The following is a 19944-nucleotide window of genomic DNA, read 5'->3' on the forward strand; positions in this document are numbered from 1 at the left end:
GGACAGGACCAAGCCAAAGTCTCCAGGTGTTCACAGTTTGTTCATCTACTGAAGCAAACCAGAATGTTGAACTTGTTTTTTAACACATTTTAAATTAATTACACCTGTATCATTTAAATAATCTTCAGTGTTGTAATTAATTGCAGCATCGTCCGCTCACAGCTTCCTTACTGGAGCTCATCACCTGCATGTGTGCTCGCGCAGGCGTATAAAAGTTTGGGGCGCTAGTCTGTGCAGGGCATGTGTAAAAAATGTATTTATATCAAATAATAGTAATTATAATTATTATTGTTATTGGTATTATTATAACACGGCTTGGTCGGATTTACTATTGGGACGCGGTCTTTATAACTTTGAAAAACTAACAAGTACTAATAAGTCGATTGTGTGAAAAGGTGCCCAGTGCCCACCCCAAATTTCTAATTGCCCCCCCAATTTGAGCAGTCTAGATCTGGGCCTGCCAACAGTTGAATGACTAGAGTGATTAACAAACTGATATCTTGGTAAGTGCTGTACCTGACACACACACACACACACACACACACACACACACACACACACACACACACACACACACACACACACACACACACACACACACACACACACACACACACACACACACACACACACACACACACACACACACACACACAGTGATGAAGTCCCTTCCAAGCAAAGGGTGGAAAAAACATCAAGTTAGGCAGGAAAATTGCTTGAAATAAAGGCTGACTTTGGGAGTGCACAGTTGTGGAACCAAATTCAGAAAAGCCTGTAGAGGGTGAAAGGATATTTAGATCTTTCACCTCAGTAAAAGTCATAATATCAAAATGTAAGTGTGCATAAAAGTTATCCATGCAACAAACTAAAAGCACATTCAGTCAGTATTACAGCAAAATATAATTAAAATGAACCAAAAGCCCCTTTGAGAACATTATACTTTCATACTGTTGAATATTACCATCTTATTTTCATTATATTGATGGTGATGATTATTTTTGCTATATACTGTTTCATAGTTAAAACTGTAACTAGTTACTTTATCATATTTTATAAATATATAAAGACATGGCAGGATCTTATTCTTACTTTGGTATAGTTCCACACAAGAACACAGACAGAGTTACGAGTAATGTTCAGGGGATAGCCTGAAATTCCAAGTGAAATAGGCAATAATTAATAACTTCAATACTATTTATGTACCTTTAAACTATTGTATATGTTAGGACTTTGGGGCGGAAACCTACTCAGGAAGGAAAAACGCATACATTCTACACAGAAAGATCCAGGACTATGTTACAATGAGGTGATAGTGGCAGGTGATCATTGTACCATCATTGAATCATATCAATTTCTGGTTTAATTTCTATGATTTTCTGGTTTTGTCTGAGATTATTGATAATGCCCACTGACCCAATACTATTGAGGGTTTGGAAAGGATCCTAAAGTTCCCCTCTAGTGTAAGTCAAGTTGTTGAACATGTTAACATGTCCCCCTGAGATGTTTTTGGGGTGAAATAAGCAGTCAGCACCATTTTTTCCACCTTAACACTACAGTAAACAAATGCCAGTCTGAAAAAATCCAGGATTAGTGATGTCACAAACCTAAAGAACTAATCCTGTCAACTTGTGTTTGGGTGTCAGTAGCTGGAATAGGCTCATCAACTGCATGTTGAGCTCTGAGGGTGGGAAGAAGGGGAGCAGGAGCAGGGCTATATTAACGTACTCATAGATCCCTGTCATGAAATGATAAAGGAAAAATCCACCGGTTCACACCAGAAATTAACAGTGAGGTTTGAACAACAGGGAACTGAGAGGAAGCTTGGGGATGAGTGGTTGGGTGCTATTGGTCGATGTGATCTATAAGAACTGCTGTTATAGAGAATGTAAATTTTACCTAGTAAATATACCATTACTGTACTTTTACACAATTGATGTAAAATGGGCACTATTTTAAAACGAGTGTGTGTCAATCAGAAATGTAAATGTGTTGGGACCATAGACTGGTTAGGACAAGTGTGAATATGAATACAAAAATAGAAGGTGTATGGATCACATTCACATTGCACTCCTGTTTTGCACTTTGCATTTTGCTTTTTACTTTACTTTTTATATCTTTTATATATTTTTATTTTATATATATTTTTTTTCTTATGTGTAGTTCTTATTGTGTTTTTATGTTTTATGTTCATTGTATGCACCTATATACCAAGGCAAATTCCAGGTAGGTGTAAACCTACTTGGCAATAAATACTTTCTGATTCTGATTCTGATTCTGACAGCCCACATCTGCTGCATTAATTTACTCCCCATTGTGTTCAGTAGAGCCAGATGGGTGGAGGGAAGGAAAGGAGAGGGGAGAAAAACCTCAGGCAGAAATGGTGTCATTCCCCCACTGTCCCCCTCTCCTTCCCACAGTGTGGTTGCTCTGCACTCCAAGGGTGGGTGGAGACAGCCTTTGGTTGTCCCTTACTGTGTTTTTTTTTTTTCTTCAGTCAGAACACAGCTGAAGTGGGAGCTGGGGAAGTGAATGACAAAGCTGTCACTGTGATTCCCACAGAGGAATCTTCAGTGGAAAGACTGTAGTACTTTAGTCTAGCAGAAGGACAGAGTAGATAGTAGATCTGCATGGGAGGGTCTTCAGCTCTACAACCTACCAGAGCCTCAGCATCTGATAACGATCAGTGAAGTTGGAGGTACTGACCCGCACTGTAATGAAAACCTATATTCTGTACCCTCCTGCATCGTATTATGAGTGGTGATAGACTGTTTATTGAAAATCAAGTCTTTTTCTTGTTCTGACCATCAGTCCAGTACCACTCTTAAGAGTGTGTACCACCACCAAGGCCCAACCTTCCCCTTACACACACTTATAGATATCAGTCCCCTAAATATGACTGATTTCTGTCATCGAGGTCCATCATTACTCTCTTGGGATTATAAAACAAAATGTATAAAAAAACAACTCCCAATGTTCAGGAAGTAAAAAAAAGTCTGGATCTGCCTCTTTGTCTGGATCCATGCAAAGATTTAATCGCCAATCTAAATTCAACTAAGAGACAGGGGTGAAAACATAACCTCCTTGGTGAAGGCAGCAACTATACACATGATACAAACACATACACAAAATTAATAATTGAGATCAGAGAACATGGTGACATCACCAAACGAGTCTGATGGGTCAAGAAAGCAGCAGCCAGATGATAATGGAATCAAACCTCCAGGGGTCTCATTTATCAAACATTGCGTAGGATTCATACTAAAAGTGTACATACGCCCAAAAGCCGGAAATGGCGTACGCCAAAGGAAATTCCGATTTATAAAACCGTGCGCACGCACACCTGAACGCAATGTTCGCTTTATAAATCACAGTCCACCTGGAAACGTTCGTACGTGGATCTGCCTCATACTCCGCCCTCCACACGCCCACTTTCAACCATAAATGGTCAATGCAAAGCACGGCATGAATATTAAATTATGCTGCTGACCAATGGGTTTCACGGTGAGTCCTGACGGAGTCACGGCATCAAGCGATGAGAAGAGGAAGCGAAACATTCTGACACTGACATCGAGGTGTTTGTTAGTGAGGTGGGGGTGAAGAGCGATTCATGGGACAGCAGTGATGTCACTAATAAAGAAAATACACTGATACTCTGCAGCTGCTGCTGTTAACACAGGGAGTGAGAGTGAAGACGATAGAAAGAACCGAGCCTGAAGTAAAAAAAAGATCACAGATCACAGATCAATAGAATCTATATCAGCTGATCAGACATCGCTGAACCCTCTATTCTTCCTCATCCTTCCATTCGCATGCACACATCACGCAGAACCCCGCACCAGTGTCACGGCAGTATTTATTTATTTAGAGCATCAGACTGATATTATTAAAACCTATTAATGACTCGGCTCCGTAACTCCGCTGTTAAATGGAATCTAAACGTAATTTGCTGTAAATTGATTTATATATGTTTTAATTAAAAGGTTTGTGTGGAACAGATATGTCGCGCGATCAAAACTAAGCTGTTGGTTTTAATGTAAATGATGAAGTGAATCAATAATCTGGCTTCAGTTCACCACCTCACGTTGTTAATCAGAGTTCCAAATTTGTAGTTAGTACTTTTATGAGACTTAATCAATAAATTGGCTATCTTTTCCCTTCCTTTGAAGGGTGGTGCCCCGAGGTAACTTTAATCAATTGAAGTTATTATTTAATATTAATATTTTTAATATTAATATTCAATATTTTATTTTGATAACCAAATTTATTGAATGCCGAAAGGCACACTATTTTATGGTATCACGTTTAATGCATTATTGCACAACAAGGTCTTTCCTAACGTTTGGTTCCAAATTAAATTAGCCAGCACCGGAGTGTAACGCGTCAGAGCAGCCGAGAGACATGAGTTGCATTGCTCTCCTGTTTCCATTACCTTTGTCTACTTCCATCACCGTTAGTAGTATCAATCGATAATTGGAGGAGAAAGGTACCATTCATTGTTTTAAATACTGAGGATAACTGAAATGTATACATTTAGAAATGTCTTCTTACAGTGGGAGAGGGCAGATTAAGGGTTCCTTCATTGAACGGTAATGTGTTGTAAGTAGACAACCAATCACAAATCTACACAGTCAATTATAAGCTATGTTGAGAGGAATATGATTAGTTTTGGATGCAGTCTGATATAAAACATCTTTCTGACAGTGAATGACAGACAGTGTCTAGATCAATACAGAACACTAATACTAGTGTTCATTTTCTTCACAATATGATTGATAAGGCATTTAAATGTCCTACCAGGCAAACAGGTCGGTGGATGATGCAGTCAACATGGGACTGCACTATATACTGCAACACCTCCACTCCCCAGGGACATACCCCATGGTTCTGTTTGTGGACTTCAGCTCGGCGTTCAACACCATCATCCCTACAACCCAAACTCTCCCAGCTTTCTGTGCCAGCCTCCACCTGTCAGTGGATCACCAACTTCCTGACAGACAGGAGGCAGCAGGTAAGGCTGGGAAACATCACATCCAGCCCCCGGACCATCAGCACCGGCGCCTCCCAGGGAAGTGTGCTCTCCCCACTGCTCTTCTCCCTCTACACCAGCAGTTCCCAAACTTTTTAGGCCACGCACCCCCTTCTACATCGCGATCGGTTTCAAGCACCCCCAATCCCCCACACCTTAAAAAAAAAAAGCGCTGCAACAAGAGAGAGAGAGAGGGGGAGGGGGAGAGAGCACCATTAAATTTTTCCTCTCGCGCACCCCCTAGAGCAGAGGTCTTCAACAGGGGGTCCGCGACCCCTAGGTGGTCCGTGGAGGTACTGCAGGGGGGTCGCGAAATTTTGGGTTGATTAGACAATTTTTCATATTTTTAATTTATTTTTCCAACCAATTTTTTTTCCACAAATTTAAATGCCTTTAAATACACATTAACATGAATCCAACATATTGTAGCGAATGGATAAATGCAGGCAGAAGACGTTATCTTTCAGTCAGCAATGCACACACTGCAGCTCCTATACCTTGCACATGTTTAAAATAAAAACATGAATATATGAACCTGTGTATTATTTGAATAGCTTAGTATTGAATGCACAATAACAGGGTAGCTATGTTTATACATGGCACTAGGCCCAGTTTAATATAAAACACAATTTTATACAATATATATAGTAGGGGGTCCCTGCTCCATCTCTCCATCAGTTAGGGGGTCTTTGGCCTGAAAGACGTTGAAGACCCCTGCCCTAGAGGCAGCTCGCGCACCCCCAGGGGAATCCCTGCTCTACACCCACGACTGCTCCTCAGGAGACCCATCTGTTAAACTCCTGAAGGTCGCAGATGGCACAACGGTCATCTGCCTCATCAGGGACTGTGATGAGTCTGCGTACAGACGTGAGGTTGAACAGCTGGCCTTCTGGCGTGGTCAGAACAACCTGGAGCTGAACAAGCTCAAAACTGTGGAGATGACAGTGGACTTCAGGAGGAGCCCCCCAACACTTTATTCTCATTGTTGTTGTGTTTTTTATGTTCGTAAATGTATACTTTTGTATATATATTTATATTCAGATTTTAAATGTATATAGTAGTTAAATGTTTAGCTTAAACTGTTCTGCTTTGTTGTCCTTGCTTTTTTGGTTATTTGTCTTTTTCTGTGTATGTACATTGAGAGCAACGGAAAAACTGGAGTCATGTGGCAAATAACCATGCCACAGGGCTCTCCCACACACCGCCAGAAACAAAACAGTTGCTTTTCAGCATCTTTTATCCTCCATACAGCACACACAAGCAAAGATAAAGACAAAACTCAACATATAGTGGCCAGCAGTCTCTGCTGGTGTCTGGCTTTGCAGCCCAGTGTCTCTGTCTCTCCGAGTGGCTCTCTGCATGTCCATCTCAGTCCTTGTGTGTCTGTCCGTGACTCTCTCACTGAGGCAGCCCTGCTGCTGCCTTTTAAACCTGAGGATCAATCAGCTAACAGCTCTCACCTGCACTGATGGATCCTCTCATACAGGTGGAGGTGCTCTCCCAGCTAACTCCACAGTCATGTTACAGTCGCCCGCCAAACTACAAACTAATCAAACGTATGTGATGACGACAGGATGTAGTTATAATACAAAAGTCTTTATTACAATGTGACAACTCAGACAGAGGGGAAAAAGGGTGGCTGGGAGCGTAGTAACATTAAAAATGTGTATCTTAATATTAATAACATAATACATATACATTAAACAATATTTGGAGAGGAAGAATCTAGGGGAAAAGGGAGATAATAGATCATTAATATGAATGAAATTGATGTTATAATGTCTAAAAGCAGCTGCTGAGAGTGTGGGGGACAGGACATTCCCTTTAGGCCAAATTCTGCTCGATTAGAGGCATCAAATGTGTGTGGATAATTATTCTGAAAGGCCACATAAGTAAGGAGCGGAGATACAAATTAAATACTAGAATAACAGCAAATATTCTCCTAAGAGACATTAATTGTGACTATGAGAAAAAAATGCCAATGTACTTTCTCACCTCCACACGGCTACCCAATCAGGACGCGAGGTGGGTGTGAAAATCAGAATGTTAATTTCAGAGGGTCAAAGAAGTATTTTAACAGAAAGGTTTGGAGTGAAGGGAGTTTTTACAGAAACTTCAAATTGTCATTGTCAGACAGAAATCCTGCAACAGCTCCCTCCGGGTGGGTAAAATATGAACTGGTGGTCTGGGAAATGGCCCGGTTTGAACAAATATGTGGTACAACCACCACGTGGAGTACTGCTGAGCTACGTAATCCAGACTATCTGACCCAGGCCACCCTGCAATTAACAATCATACTGAAAATTTCATAGGTAGACAATAGGTTCCTCTCACAAGATAAGAGATAAGCCTCCTCTCACACTGGACAAAAAAACTTTTGGCTCAGCTCAGTGTGAGAGGGTGTTCACAGGTCAAATGACCTAGCAGCAGTCCTAGGTATTAATTCACTCCAGCTCCATTTAGCAGTGATGGGAAGATGACACCAGGGTAGACGATTAATTTGTTAACCTAATAATTATAAATCTATTGTTCATTTTTGAGAGGTCAGGATATTATAATCTGTTTGTAGTAACTTAATTATTGTTAAGTTTGTAATTCAGCAAATATATACATTTTGTGAACGATGAACTAAACCAATCAGTTGAACGTGAGCTCACGTTCATCTTTTAAATCAGGGGTATTCAACTCAAATGTAAAGAGGTCCAGTTAGAGAAAATTTCTTGAAGCAAAGGTCCGGAAGATCATAATGTCTAACTATTTAGTGTGATATATATTTAAGTAGCCTAGTAGTTGTATCAACATCTGCATGTACTAAATACCTAACTGTCAAATCAAATGAATTCAGTACGATTCAAAAACTTTTTGACAATATTTATTGTCACATAACAAAGAACTGAACATATATGTATGATTGCAGATATGTATAATGTTCTCTCATTAACTAAATAAAAGTAGGGCTGCATTTCAAAATAAGAGAAAATAAATAAAATGTGAAAATTGTGCATGTTCAAATAAAGGGCTTAACTTCAGAAAAATAAAATAAAGGGAGCAAAAGCTTGAATTTCCCTTTTTCTGTTTCACATCTTGACTCAAAAGTCTCAACCAATTTTACAGATAATAAATCTCAACACATCTTAACAATTGAACAGTTTTATAATCACTTTCTTCCCCTCTTATATCCCACTCCCCCACTTTGTTCGTCTGTTTCTCTCCCTTTCTCCGTCTCACTCCTGTTTCTCTCCCTTTCTCCGTCTCACTCATCTGTTTCTCTCCCTTTCTCCGTCTCACTCCTGTTTCTCAACTTTCTCCGTCTCACTCCTGTTTTCTCCCTTTCTCCGTCTCACTCCTCTGTTTCTCTCCCTTTCTCCTTCTCACTCCTGTTTCTCTCCCTTTCTCCGGCTCACTCCTCTGTTTCTCTCCCTTTCTCCGGCTCACTCCTCTGTTTCTCTCCCTTTCTCCGTCTCACTCCTCTTTTTCTCTCCCTTTCTCCTTCTCACTCCTGTTTCTCTCCCTTTCTCCGGCTCACTCCTCTGTTTCTCTCCCTTTCTCCGTCTCACTCCTGTTTCTCTCCCTTTCTCCGTCTCACTCCTCTGTTTTCTCCCTTTCTCCTTCTCACTCCTCTGTTTCTCAACTTTCTCCGTCTCACTCCTCTGTTTCTCAACTTTCTCCGTCTCACTCCTCTCTTTCTCTCCCTTTCTCCGTCTCACTCCTGTTTCTCTCCCTTTTCCGTCTCACTCCTCTGTTTCTCTCCTTTTCCGTCTCACTCCTCTGTTTCTCTCCCTTTCTCCGTCTCACTCCTCTGTTTCTCTCCTTTCTCCGTCTCACTCCTCTGTTTCTCTCCCTTTCTCCTTCTCACTCCTGTTTCTCTCCCTTTCTCCAGCTCACTCCTCTGTTTCTCTCCCTTTCTCCGTCTCACTCCTGTTTCTCTCCCTTTCTCCGTCTCACTCCTGTTTCTCTCCTTTCTCCGTCTCACTCCTCTGTTTCTCTCCCTTTCTCCTTCTCACTCCTCTGTTTCTCAACTTTCTCCGTCTCACTCCTCTGTTTCTCAACTTTCTCCGTCTCACTCCTCTGTTTCTCTCCTTTCTCCGTCTCACTCCTGTTTCTCTCCCTTTTTCCGTCTCACTCCTCTGTTTCTCTCCCTTCTCCGTCTCACTCCTCTGTTTCTCTCCCTTTCTCCGGCTCACTCCTCTGTTTCTCTCCCTTTCTCCGTCTCACTCCTCTGTTTCTCTCCTTTCTCCTTCTCTCCTCTGTTTCTCTCCCTTTCTCCGTCTCACTCCTCTGTTTCTCAACTTTCTCCGTCTCACTCCTCTGTTTCTCAACTTTCTCCGTCTCACTCCTCTGTTTCTCTCCCTTTCTCAGTCTCACTCCTGTTTCTCTCCCTTTTTCCGTCTCACTCCTCTGTTTCTCTCCCTTTCTCCGTCTCACTCCTCTGTTTCTCTCCCTTTCTCCTTCTCACTCCTCTGTTTCTCAACTTTCTCCGTCTCACTCCTCTGTTTCTCAACTTTCTCCGTCTCACTCCTCTGTTTCTCTCCCTTTCTCCGTCTCACTCCTGTTTCTCTCCCTTTTTCCGTCTCACTCCTCTGTTTCTCTCCCTTTCTCCGTCTCACTCCTCTGTTTCTCTCCCTTTCTCCGTCTCACTCCTCTGTTTCTCTCCCTTTCTCCGTCTCACTCCTCTGTTTCTCTCCCTTTCTCCTTCTCACTCCTGTTTCTCTCCCTTTCCGTCTCACTCCTCTGTTTCTCAACTTTCTCCGTCTCACTCCTCTGTTTCTCAACTTTCTCCGTCTCACTCCTCTGTTTCTCTCCCTTTCTCCGTCTCACTCCTGTTTCTCTCACTCCTCTGTTTCTCTCCCTTTCTCCGTCTCACTCCTCTGTTTCTCTCCTTTCTCCGGCTCACTCCTCTGTTTCTCTCCCTTTCTCCGTCTCACTCCTCTGTTTCTCTCCTTTCTCCTTCTCACTCCTGTTTCTCTCCCTTTCTCCGTCTCACTCCTCTGTTTCTCTCCCTTTCTCCTTCTCACTCCTGTTTCTCTCCCTTTCTCCGGCTCACTCCTCTGTTTCTCTCCCTTTCTCCGTCTCACTCCTGTTTCTCTCCCTTTCTCCGTCTCACTCCTCTGTTTCTCTCCCTTTCTCCTTCTCACTCCTCTGTTTCTCAACTTTCTCCGTCTCACTCCTCTGTTTCTCTCCCTTTTTCGTCTCACTCCTCTGTTTCTCTCCCTTTCTCCGTCTCACTCCTCTGTTTCTCTCCCTTTCTCCGGCTCACTCCTCTGTTTCTCTCCCTTTCTCTGTCTCACTCCTCTGTATCTCTCCCTTTGTTTTCTCTACCTGTATCTCTATCTTTCTTTTTCTTTCTACCGTCTTCTCATGTGTAACTTGCCTCTAACTCTCTTATCTGTCTGCACTGTAGAGTCGCAATGTTTACTGCCTGGACTTGATTGGCTGAGTGGTATCACGTGGGATGGCTTAACTCGCATGCAATTGGTCTGTGCGTTTCCTCATCCGCTAAACCACTACCGTAAAGACTACAAAAGCTGCGCCGGTTACAAATAGAAGCGCCCCGTCAGGTTTTAAATCATAACCTTCTGTTTTGGCTGTAGGTCCGGGTCCGTACGGGACGGCTTCTGGGTCTGAGTCTGACTCTGAGGGGTGTTTTGAAAGAGCAGTCAGGCTGTTGTAGAAACAGGTTTCCTATTTATAATGATTTAATTATACTGCATGGGTTTATTGTACGACAGATTATAAAAATTGAAATAGCAACACCAACAGCTCTAACGCTATTCATGTTTATTCATTTACTGTAAATATTTTGTGTGTAATCTGTTTCATTAATGAATCATGGAGCAGTTGTAGCATTGTAAATTTTTTCTTCATGAGCCAAAAGGCTTTTCATACTTTTCCATTTCATATGGATGCTGGACCATTAAGGACAAAATATACAGCTATACAGCCACAGAGTCACAAATGTCATTATATTCCTTTAACACTGTATCATGCTGAGCCTGTACAGGGCCTCTGACCTACTGTGCCTGGGCTCTTTCACAAACAAATCAGCCCATAGATTTTTCAGGCTAGAAGATTTCTGAATGTTTGAATTGCTCCCTCATGTCTGTTCAATTCTTCAGTCATGGACTACATTCAGTTGTCTGGTCTATAGGTGCTTTCAGATATGCACTGAGCTCCGCAGATCCTCCATATTTTCTCCACAGGAGGTGAATGTGTGAACGAACTTTCTCCGCCTGGCCTCTATAACTGTAGAAAGTCAGGAGAATTTGATATGAGAACACGAGTCTGTGCAGAGAACCTCCCACTATGTTGTGCATGTGTGAAAGGCAAACTACCAATTCTCAGGACTTTACCCACAGGTCATGCTTATGAGTCAGATAGGGACACTGTGATGCCCTGATGCTGCAAATAATCCCATCAACAAAGCAATGTTTAGCTGCCCTCTCTGATGGAAAATTGGTTGTAAACTTACTCTCTACGTGTCAGTAGTCATCAGTCATTTATCATCTCACCCAAGATGCAAGAAATCTAAATGGAAAACAACCATTATCTGCCACGCTACACACCAACTAACTATGCTGACATTCCTGTGAAAATGGGGAAATATGTGAATGCACTCACATCACTGATAACTGAACAGTGCAATCGGTAAGAGAGATGACCAAGATGATCACGTTGGCTGAGCTCCAGAGATGATGAGACAAACTTCCAGAAGGACAACCATCACTGCAGCACTCCACTGAGGAACAAGATCCTCTGTTCACATGGAACCAAGACCGAGCTGTTTTAGTATCAATTTTAAAGCATCATGTCTGTAGTGGTGGTAGCATCATGCTGTCAGGATCAGGGTTGAGGGAATGTTGAATGGAGCAAAGTGAGATATAATTAATGGAAACCTAGTGCACAGTGCTCAAGACATCTGACTGGGCTGAAGATTCATCTTCCAACAATACACTCACGCTAAAGCTGCATTTATACTTGACTGGTGCAACTGGTCATTGCGCATGCCAACTGTGATGTCAACACAACACTTTTATACTGGCTCTTGACATGTGAGTGACTCTGTGACTACTCTGGGGTCTGAGAAATATACAACACTGCCTTCAGAAAAAGGTAAAGACAAATACAAACTAACAGAACAGTTTGGGCCCAGAGTTGTTTCCTCCAGGAGCACCAGTTCAGGCTTGTGTGCATTTCTTTACCTTGAGACACCGGTCACATTTCCATAGCTTTCTGCAGAATGTCTCGTAACAGAATTTGCAATCTCTCCCCATGAACCATTTAGAAAGAAAAAAACACGACATTTTTGCGTAGAACAAGTCAGGGAAAGATCCAGTGAATTTGTTTATTGTTTTCTTTAACATTGCAAGATGAAGTACATTTTTACACTTTTTTTTATTTTCTCAGGGACCAAGGGTTTGGATCTTGGCATGTTGTGATCTATGACTCTATTCAGTTTGATCCAGATGATCAGACTACTTCCTTTTTCTTTTTCTTTTAGACATGGGTCTACTTTGACATTGAAGTTCAGATACATGTTGAACTTATTTTGAAATTGTGTAATAAATAGACATATAGCTGAGTGCTAGTGAGCCACTATAAGAGCGACAGTCATTATTCCCAGTCTCCTTTCACTGTTCCTTTCTGCTAAAGCACAACAACACAACAGTGTCTCAGGCACAACTAAAATCAAGAAACAACAGTCAAGATCTCTGCTACTGATTCGACTCTGCACTGCACAATTTGAATAACCTCAAAATTAATCTGAACATTCAACACGCTCAACAAGCTTAGATATCTTCCAGAAAATCCTCCCACAAACACTCTAACAATTAAGTAACTGTTGCCTGTGTAGTATAGGCTACAGAGGAAGAAATAGATCCAGCCAGAGAAAAGAGTGTGAGGGCTTCCTACCTGCTTTTCTCACATCCTGAACGGTTTGTTGAAGGTAGGAAAGCTCCCGATCGGCACGGAGGAACCACTCCGAAAAGGAGGGAGGGTGGCTGGCAATTTAATGGGAATGCAGATATAAGGAAGGCAGATTGGAGGAAGGTGGCAGATGGGTGGAGAGCAGGGGTAAAGAGTCACTGCTGGCTGCTGCATCCCCTCTCTGCACACTGAGCCCTGAAAACTGAGCTGAGCAGACTGCTGCACATATCCTTGCTCCTGCTCCACTCTCACCCCCTGTGTGTGCCGCTGCCTGTTTGTGCACTAGAAAAATGCAGCAGAGTGTTTGGCAACACATTTATATAAAATTGTCTCGGCCCATATCATATTCTATAGTTTTCTTGTTGTCAACAAATCCTATAAAAAAGACCACAACTAACAATGAATTGATGCAACTATCTTTATTGTGTATATCCAGAGCCTGATGTATCTGTGCCATAGAGCTTCACTGTCGTCCAAACCAATTAAAAACACATCACTGATTCACACTGTTGTACTCTGTCACATCTACCTTCATTACCATGAGCACACATTTTATTTTATTTTGGCTGGTGGAAATACTCACAAAGGCACCAACTGTGTGATAATCTGCTTAATTCCCATTACATCCAGATAAATTCACTTGTTGAAGTAATGGAGAATTATTTAGCTTTAAAATAATGTATTGTATCTGTCACCTTTTTTCAGCAGGAATGGATAGAATTGTTGCTAAGGCCCATAGTCAGGCTTGGGAGATCGCAAAGAATTAGGAGATGAAGTAGTGGGTTGTTGGTTTTGTCCTTTTTTATTGTTAACATTTTATTGAAAGACAAGGACAACGCTCACTTCCTTGAATGGGAGACCTATCAAAGCACAGATATACATTCAAAAGAAAACCCTGACATTGTCTCTGTTGTCAAATAGTCTAAATTACAAACAAAGTCAGAGACTGTGACCTTCAGGAGTCAGCACCTCCATGTGTGAGGCCATGATTCTCTGCTAAGAAAAAAGAAGATTGCTCCCTGCGGAATATTATTGCACCAAGTGAAGTGAAGTCTCTTGTTGTGAATGGGAAAATTAACCATGAGGCAAAGCTTTTAATTTAGTCGACATACGCTAATGAGATCTGGGTGGTGACTGAAACAATAAGACTGAAGATACAAGTGGCAGAAAAGAGCATTGACATCCAAACAGAGCTTGGAACATAGCTGCTGGCCCTTCAAAATGGGACAGTGGAGGTGGTTTGGGCACCTGAATAGAATGCCTTCCTTCAGAGGTTTTCTGAACACGTGTAATTGGGAGGAGAACTTGCTTGAATCTTATCTGATCTGGGAACACTTCAGGTTGCCCCTGGAGGATCTGGAAAACTTTGCTGGGGAGAGGGAGGTCATTAATACCCTGGATAACCCGAAGAAATGGGATGGTTGCAGATAGCTTGGCTGTAAAAGGCCCCATGTGAATGTATATTAAACTTTCACATTGTTAAGATCTATTAGGAGGTTTGTTTGTTAATTTATTTATTTTGGGGTTTAGGTGTAGCGTTAGGTGTAGAGCAGGGTTATAGGGAAAGACTGACACTTCACACAGGGGGCTGGGGACAACTCCCTTTTTAGTGGACAACTTGACATACCTGGCGGCAACACACATATCTCAGATCACGACTGCAGAGGGCAGGTGCCCATCCAACAAACCTCCGTCCAAGACGAGACCTCTCCTAACCCAGAGCACGGACTATATTCATGTCACTTATTCACTATGCACAGAGACACTTCCCCATCACTTATGAACTAAAACGTTTCGGCAGCATCTGAGCTGATCTTGGAGCTTGGCGTGGCCACAATACCTGCACAATAATCAAGAGAAATTCTCGACCATTTTTCCAACAGATCTGCTCCAACTCAAGCAGTATTTTATAAAGTCTGATGTGAACATCTCTCCTGACCTCATTCCACTGTGTAACTGTTGGGTTAAGTTCTGGACTCTGATTGGATTTCTTTGTTTGAAGTCATTCTATACTAGATTTATTATGATTTTAAAGGTCATTGGCCTGCTGCTTCCCTAACGTCTCCCTATGTTCAGCCACAGAGAGTTGCTCTGACATTATTCTGCAACATACAATGATACTTGGGAATTAATTTTCCCCTTGACACTGGCAATTTGTTGAGGCTCAGAATCTTGATGCTCCCTCTGATTCTTTCATATCGGTAAAGTGCCCTGTTTGTACCATATGGAGCTGCAAGTTCCTCCTAAACAATCCAACATTAGTTTCATTAATCCAGAGAACTTTTCCCAGCACTCTTGTGGAGCATCAAGCTGCTCTTTGGCAAACTTCAGTTGCTGATTGACAAAGTCAATGTCAATCAAAAAAGAGAACACAGAAAAAAGAGAGAACCAGGAAAGGAAGAGATCAGATTAGCAGTGATTTTGCCCAAACAAATGAGTGATTAGCACCAGTAATGAGGGGTGAAGCTGAACATTACAAATTGGAGGAGATATAGGGAGTCTAGCAAATACATTTTTATTTAACCTGTAACATTAACATGTTCACTTAACTAGATTAAAACACAATGCTGCACAAATGGTGATCCTGATACCTGCACTTACAAATATAATTTTTTTCTCACATATGTTGAAACTGACAGAAGTTTCCCAACTACACGTTTCAGGTTGTTCCTTAGATGTTCAGTCAGATATTAGGTCTTATAGTAGGTTAATTGAGAATGGGCCAGTGTTTTCTTCTCATCTATTCTTGGCTCTTTTTTACGTGGTATGATTTGTGTCATTATCCAGCTACGGCCTACGACTGAGACAGTCGGATGAATAATACGGTTTGATGTTCGGCTTGTTCTCCTGACGGAGAACTTAAAGACGTCTGCGCTCCCGTTTCTGTGGTAAGTAAAGTTTATTTTATGTATGTGTTAGTGTTAGTAGTGATGAGCAGGTATCGGTGTCTCTGTACCTGGCTTGTTAGCTTAGCTCCGCTAGCCTGCAGGCAAGATACCAGCAGTAATGGCGATGCTAACGGGACCGTACGGGAGTTATTACCGACATGAACCGAGACAGGCGACTGTGTGTGTTTGGAGAATAAGCTCCACCACGTAAGATATCTAATGTTATGTAAAGTTGTTTCACTCGCCAACCCATTTGACTTGACTACGTTACACAGATTATTATTCTGCAGAAACAGATTTACTGTGATCAACTGAAACGTGAGTATTTAAAGTCACATCTGCATTTTAAGAGCAGCTGTTTAAAGTAGCATTACGTCTCCTAAAGCTCTTTATTCAGAGTATTGGTGTTGATGTGTTGTAACGTGTTAGTGAAAACTAAACCTGTCGGCTACATTCAGTTTTTACATCGTTAATCTTAGGCAGACTTTACTGAATTATTGTGTTAAATAAGTGGACATGCAGAATAATGTATTTTTTTGTCACATAAATAAATTATAGGAAGTGTAACTTTACTAGAATAGACATTCACATAGAGAACCTGAGGCTGATGTCCACCACCTATTTCCTAAGCTGAAATGATTATGATCTGATGAACTTTGAAGTAATAAACTTTTATTTTTACCATGTAAAAGTCTGTTAAGGAGTTAACCTGGCACATGTATGACTTTACATATCTGTGTATTTGTGTTGAATGTTCCTCTAGGTGACTCAGACAGCCTGCACCTGTGGATGTCCAACATGAGACACAACTGGAATCCAACCAGACTGAACACTGAGGGTCATCACTTCAACACTGACTCCAGGTACAGACCTGTTTTCATAACTTACAAACAATCAAAGCAAAGTATTGCACATAATACATAATGCATTAAATTATAAATGCAATACTATTAATGTGGAAGAACTCCATACTGTACATTCATTGTCTTGGTAGTGCACTGTTTAATCCAAAACCATATTCAAATACATAGTTGAATATCCACAGAAAATAAGGATACAAACTTTGTTCATAAGTAACACTTCCTCTACAATAATGCCATACTTTTATGTTTCCTGTCATTTTATTAGTGACGGACGAGCCTGAAGGACACAGCTGTGCTGACCGTGTTCTGTCTCTTATGGCAAAGAAGAAAAATAAAACACTGGGTTTTTATCTAAAGTGTATCAAATCAGAAAGTAAAAGATAAACATTGTTCTGATAAGTGTTCCTTTTTTAACCAACCATAATGAATATATAGAAATTAACTCTATTATCCATGACACTTAGCAATGACTGCCAACTCTAAACAGTTGCAGGCCATCTTTAGTTAAGGGAGGAAAACATGAAGTGTTGTGCAGATGAAGCTGGTGCAGGTCGTCCTCATGTTGACCAGCCTGAAGCTGCCGATCTCCACCATGTTGCTGCTGCCACAGTGGATGCTGAGGACATCAGGTGCTGCAGTGCTTCATCTAATGAAAAGAAGAAACTCACTATAAAAGGATGTTTTATGTTGTGTATGTTCCAGCAAAGACTGGTTCTTACAGTTTATTCTGTGTTCAGCAGGTGGAAGCACCACAGATTTCAGACAGAACCAATGTACTGGGCTCTGGGTTTGTACCCTCATGGTTAAATGCACATATTGTAAGTCGCTTTGGATAAAAGCATCAGCTAAATGAAATGTAATGTACTGAAAGAAATAAAACATTGTACAAATAGATAAATGTCTTTCTACCTCATCTGTAATATTCAAGGTGATAATCTCACAGAGCTGTTGATAACAGTCCACATCAAGTCTCTCCACTTTCTCAGTGTGAAAACATAATTATATAATAAATATGAGAACCAACAGTGGTGTGTGGAGATTATAATATCTAAACTGTCTAATTCACTGTAAATTCCATAACAGGCTAAATAAACAAGGTGGCAATAGTAATGGTGGTTATACCAGCATGTATCACAACATTTGTGAAACATATAGTTACTATCACATGCAACTTACACATGTAGCGTATTCATATTAACTTATTAAAATTAAAATCAAGTCACAACCAAACACGGCTGTAGTAGTGTAGTTAATTTGCTTCAATCTGTTCATTACACGTGTTAAATAAACGGTACCTTTTATAACAATTACATATTAAAAACCACTTGAGGCATGTAAGCATATGATTATGATAATAGATAAAGCAATAGGTTTTGTTGTTGTGTAGTTTCAAGGTTACTTACCTCTAGTGAGTTCGTTGTAAACATCGCGACCATCCTGAAGCAACAACACCGCAGCGCTAGCCGGTTAGCAGCCGCGGTTAGCATGTAGCCTAGCTCCTTAGCCTGAGCTAACCAGGTAACGTTGAGCTCTGCGGGCGTGGCTCAGCTGTCAGTCTTCACTCGCGCTCCTCCTCTTTGCCCATTTATTGGTTAGCCAGGAACTAGGAGGAGTCAGCACGTGCGTTTATGTGTGATTGTGTGTGTGTGTGTTTATGTGTGTGCGTGTGATTGTGTGCGTGTGACTGAGTGTGTGTGCGGGTGTGTGTGTGTTAATGTGTGAGTGCGTTTGTGTGAGCGTGCATGTGATTGTGTTTTGGTGTGTGAGTGTAATTGTGTGTGTGTGTGATTGTGGGTGCCTGTTTATGTGTGTGAGAGTGTGAGAGAGAGTGTGTGTATGTGTTTGAGAGTGTGTGTGTGTATGTGTGTGTGTTGTGTTATTATTAGAGAGTGAAATGTAAACAAACCTCCAGTTTGGTTGAAGCGTTCCTTTAAGGTTTCAATGCTGGCTCTGAAGAACTGCTGTTCACCCAAAGCAATCTGAGTGTTCCTCTCCCAGAACTGTGAATCAGTTGCGTTTAACATCCAGTCCTGTTTGGGTTCTGCTTTCTTTGTGTTGCTGTCATATTGACCTATCTGAACGTCATCAACCAAACCAACACCCACAAACTCTGGAAGGTTTTGGACTTGAGAGGACCCAGTGAGGAAATACTTAAGAGAGTGAATCCCTGCAAGAAACAGTTCAAGTCATGACTTTAGTTTTCAGACTGTTTTATAAATCACTCAGAGTCAAGAAGACATGAAGCACATTCAAGACAACTTCAGCTGTTGTGAGGTAAACAAACACAAAAACACATTCATAGATAAAACGTCTGCTCCAGAGTCCAGACTCTCTTTACTTTGAATATTCTGCTACGTCTTAAAAATGGATTCAATCTAACGACTCAAATGTTTAATATTAGAAAATAATATTTTCTACTGCAGAGTATTTATGTGAAGTGAAAACTACTTCAATTTCCAGTTACTCTGAGACTTTTATTCTTAAAGTCCTTAAATAGTTGGTTTCTCTCTCTTTATATATCAATATATATTTATCCATATATACACATATACATTTATACTGGACCCAGTGAACAAAACAAAGTGGGACATTGTTACAGGAAGGGCTTGACTTTTTTTTAAATGTTTAGACTCAGAAAATATTTGACATATTTGACATATTTGATTCATATCAACAGACTGAACCTGTTATTTCTTCACAACTTTTTATAAACCAACATGAAACATGAGACACATCATGAATAACTAAGTCTGAAATAATAAAGTTCATAATGTGCACAAGACAACAAACTCTGTTTTATCGCTGAGTTTAAACGTTGCTTCGTTTTTCACTGTTTCTTGATTCATCGGAGTCTGTTGGACTCTTTCGCTTCAGAATCGCTGCGTCATTTTGTCCAGAACCAGCTCGGACCGTGTCGATCTTAATGGTTCTGACCAGAGTAAGAAATCAAATAACGGTCAGGATCCAAAGAAAGAAAAGTCCCTGTTCAGTTGATCTTTTCAGAAATAGAATATAAGCTTTCCTTCTTACATGAGATCAATGACATTCACTAACATGAACTTTTAAATCATGTCTTTGAAACGTTATTAAACTTCTCAAATCTGCAACGAAGGAACCAAACATCAAACATTACTGTCGGGGTTGCTTAATAATGCGCGTGAGACAGACTGTGTACTAACGTTGACATCTTTATTCGGGTACCCACTTCCGTGTCTGACCCCGCCCCACACATTCACTGCCT

At 41.1% G+C, this 19944-nt stretch overlaps 1 protein-coding gene across 1 annotated transcript in view; it reads right to left on the bottom strand.

The window, feature by feature from the left end:
- Positions 1–18742, bottom strand: part of LOC118105873 (cortexin domain-containing 1) — a 29582-nt gene extending 10840 nt beyond the window's left edge. The window contains exon 1 of the mRNA XM_035153889.2: positions 18610–18742. The gene's annotated coding sequence lies outside the window, so the exon portion shown is untranslated. The remainder of the gene's footprint in view (positions 1–18609) is intronic.
- Positions 18743–19944: the final 1202 nt, after the last annotated feature.

The sequence above is a fragment of the Hippoglossus stenolepis genome, chromosome 1 (assembly GCF_022539355.2).
Source record: "Hippoglossus stenolepis isolate QCI-W04-F060 chromosome 1, HSTE1.2, whole genome shotgun sequence".
In the NCBI taxonomy this organism is placed as follows: Eukaryota; Metazoa; Chordata; class Actinopteri; order Pleuronectiformes; family Pleuronectidae; genus Hippoglossus; species Hippoglossus stenolepis.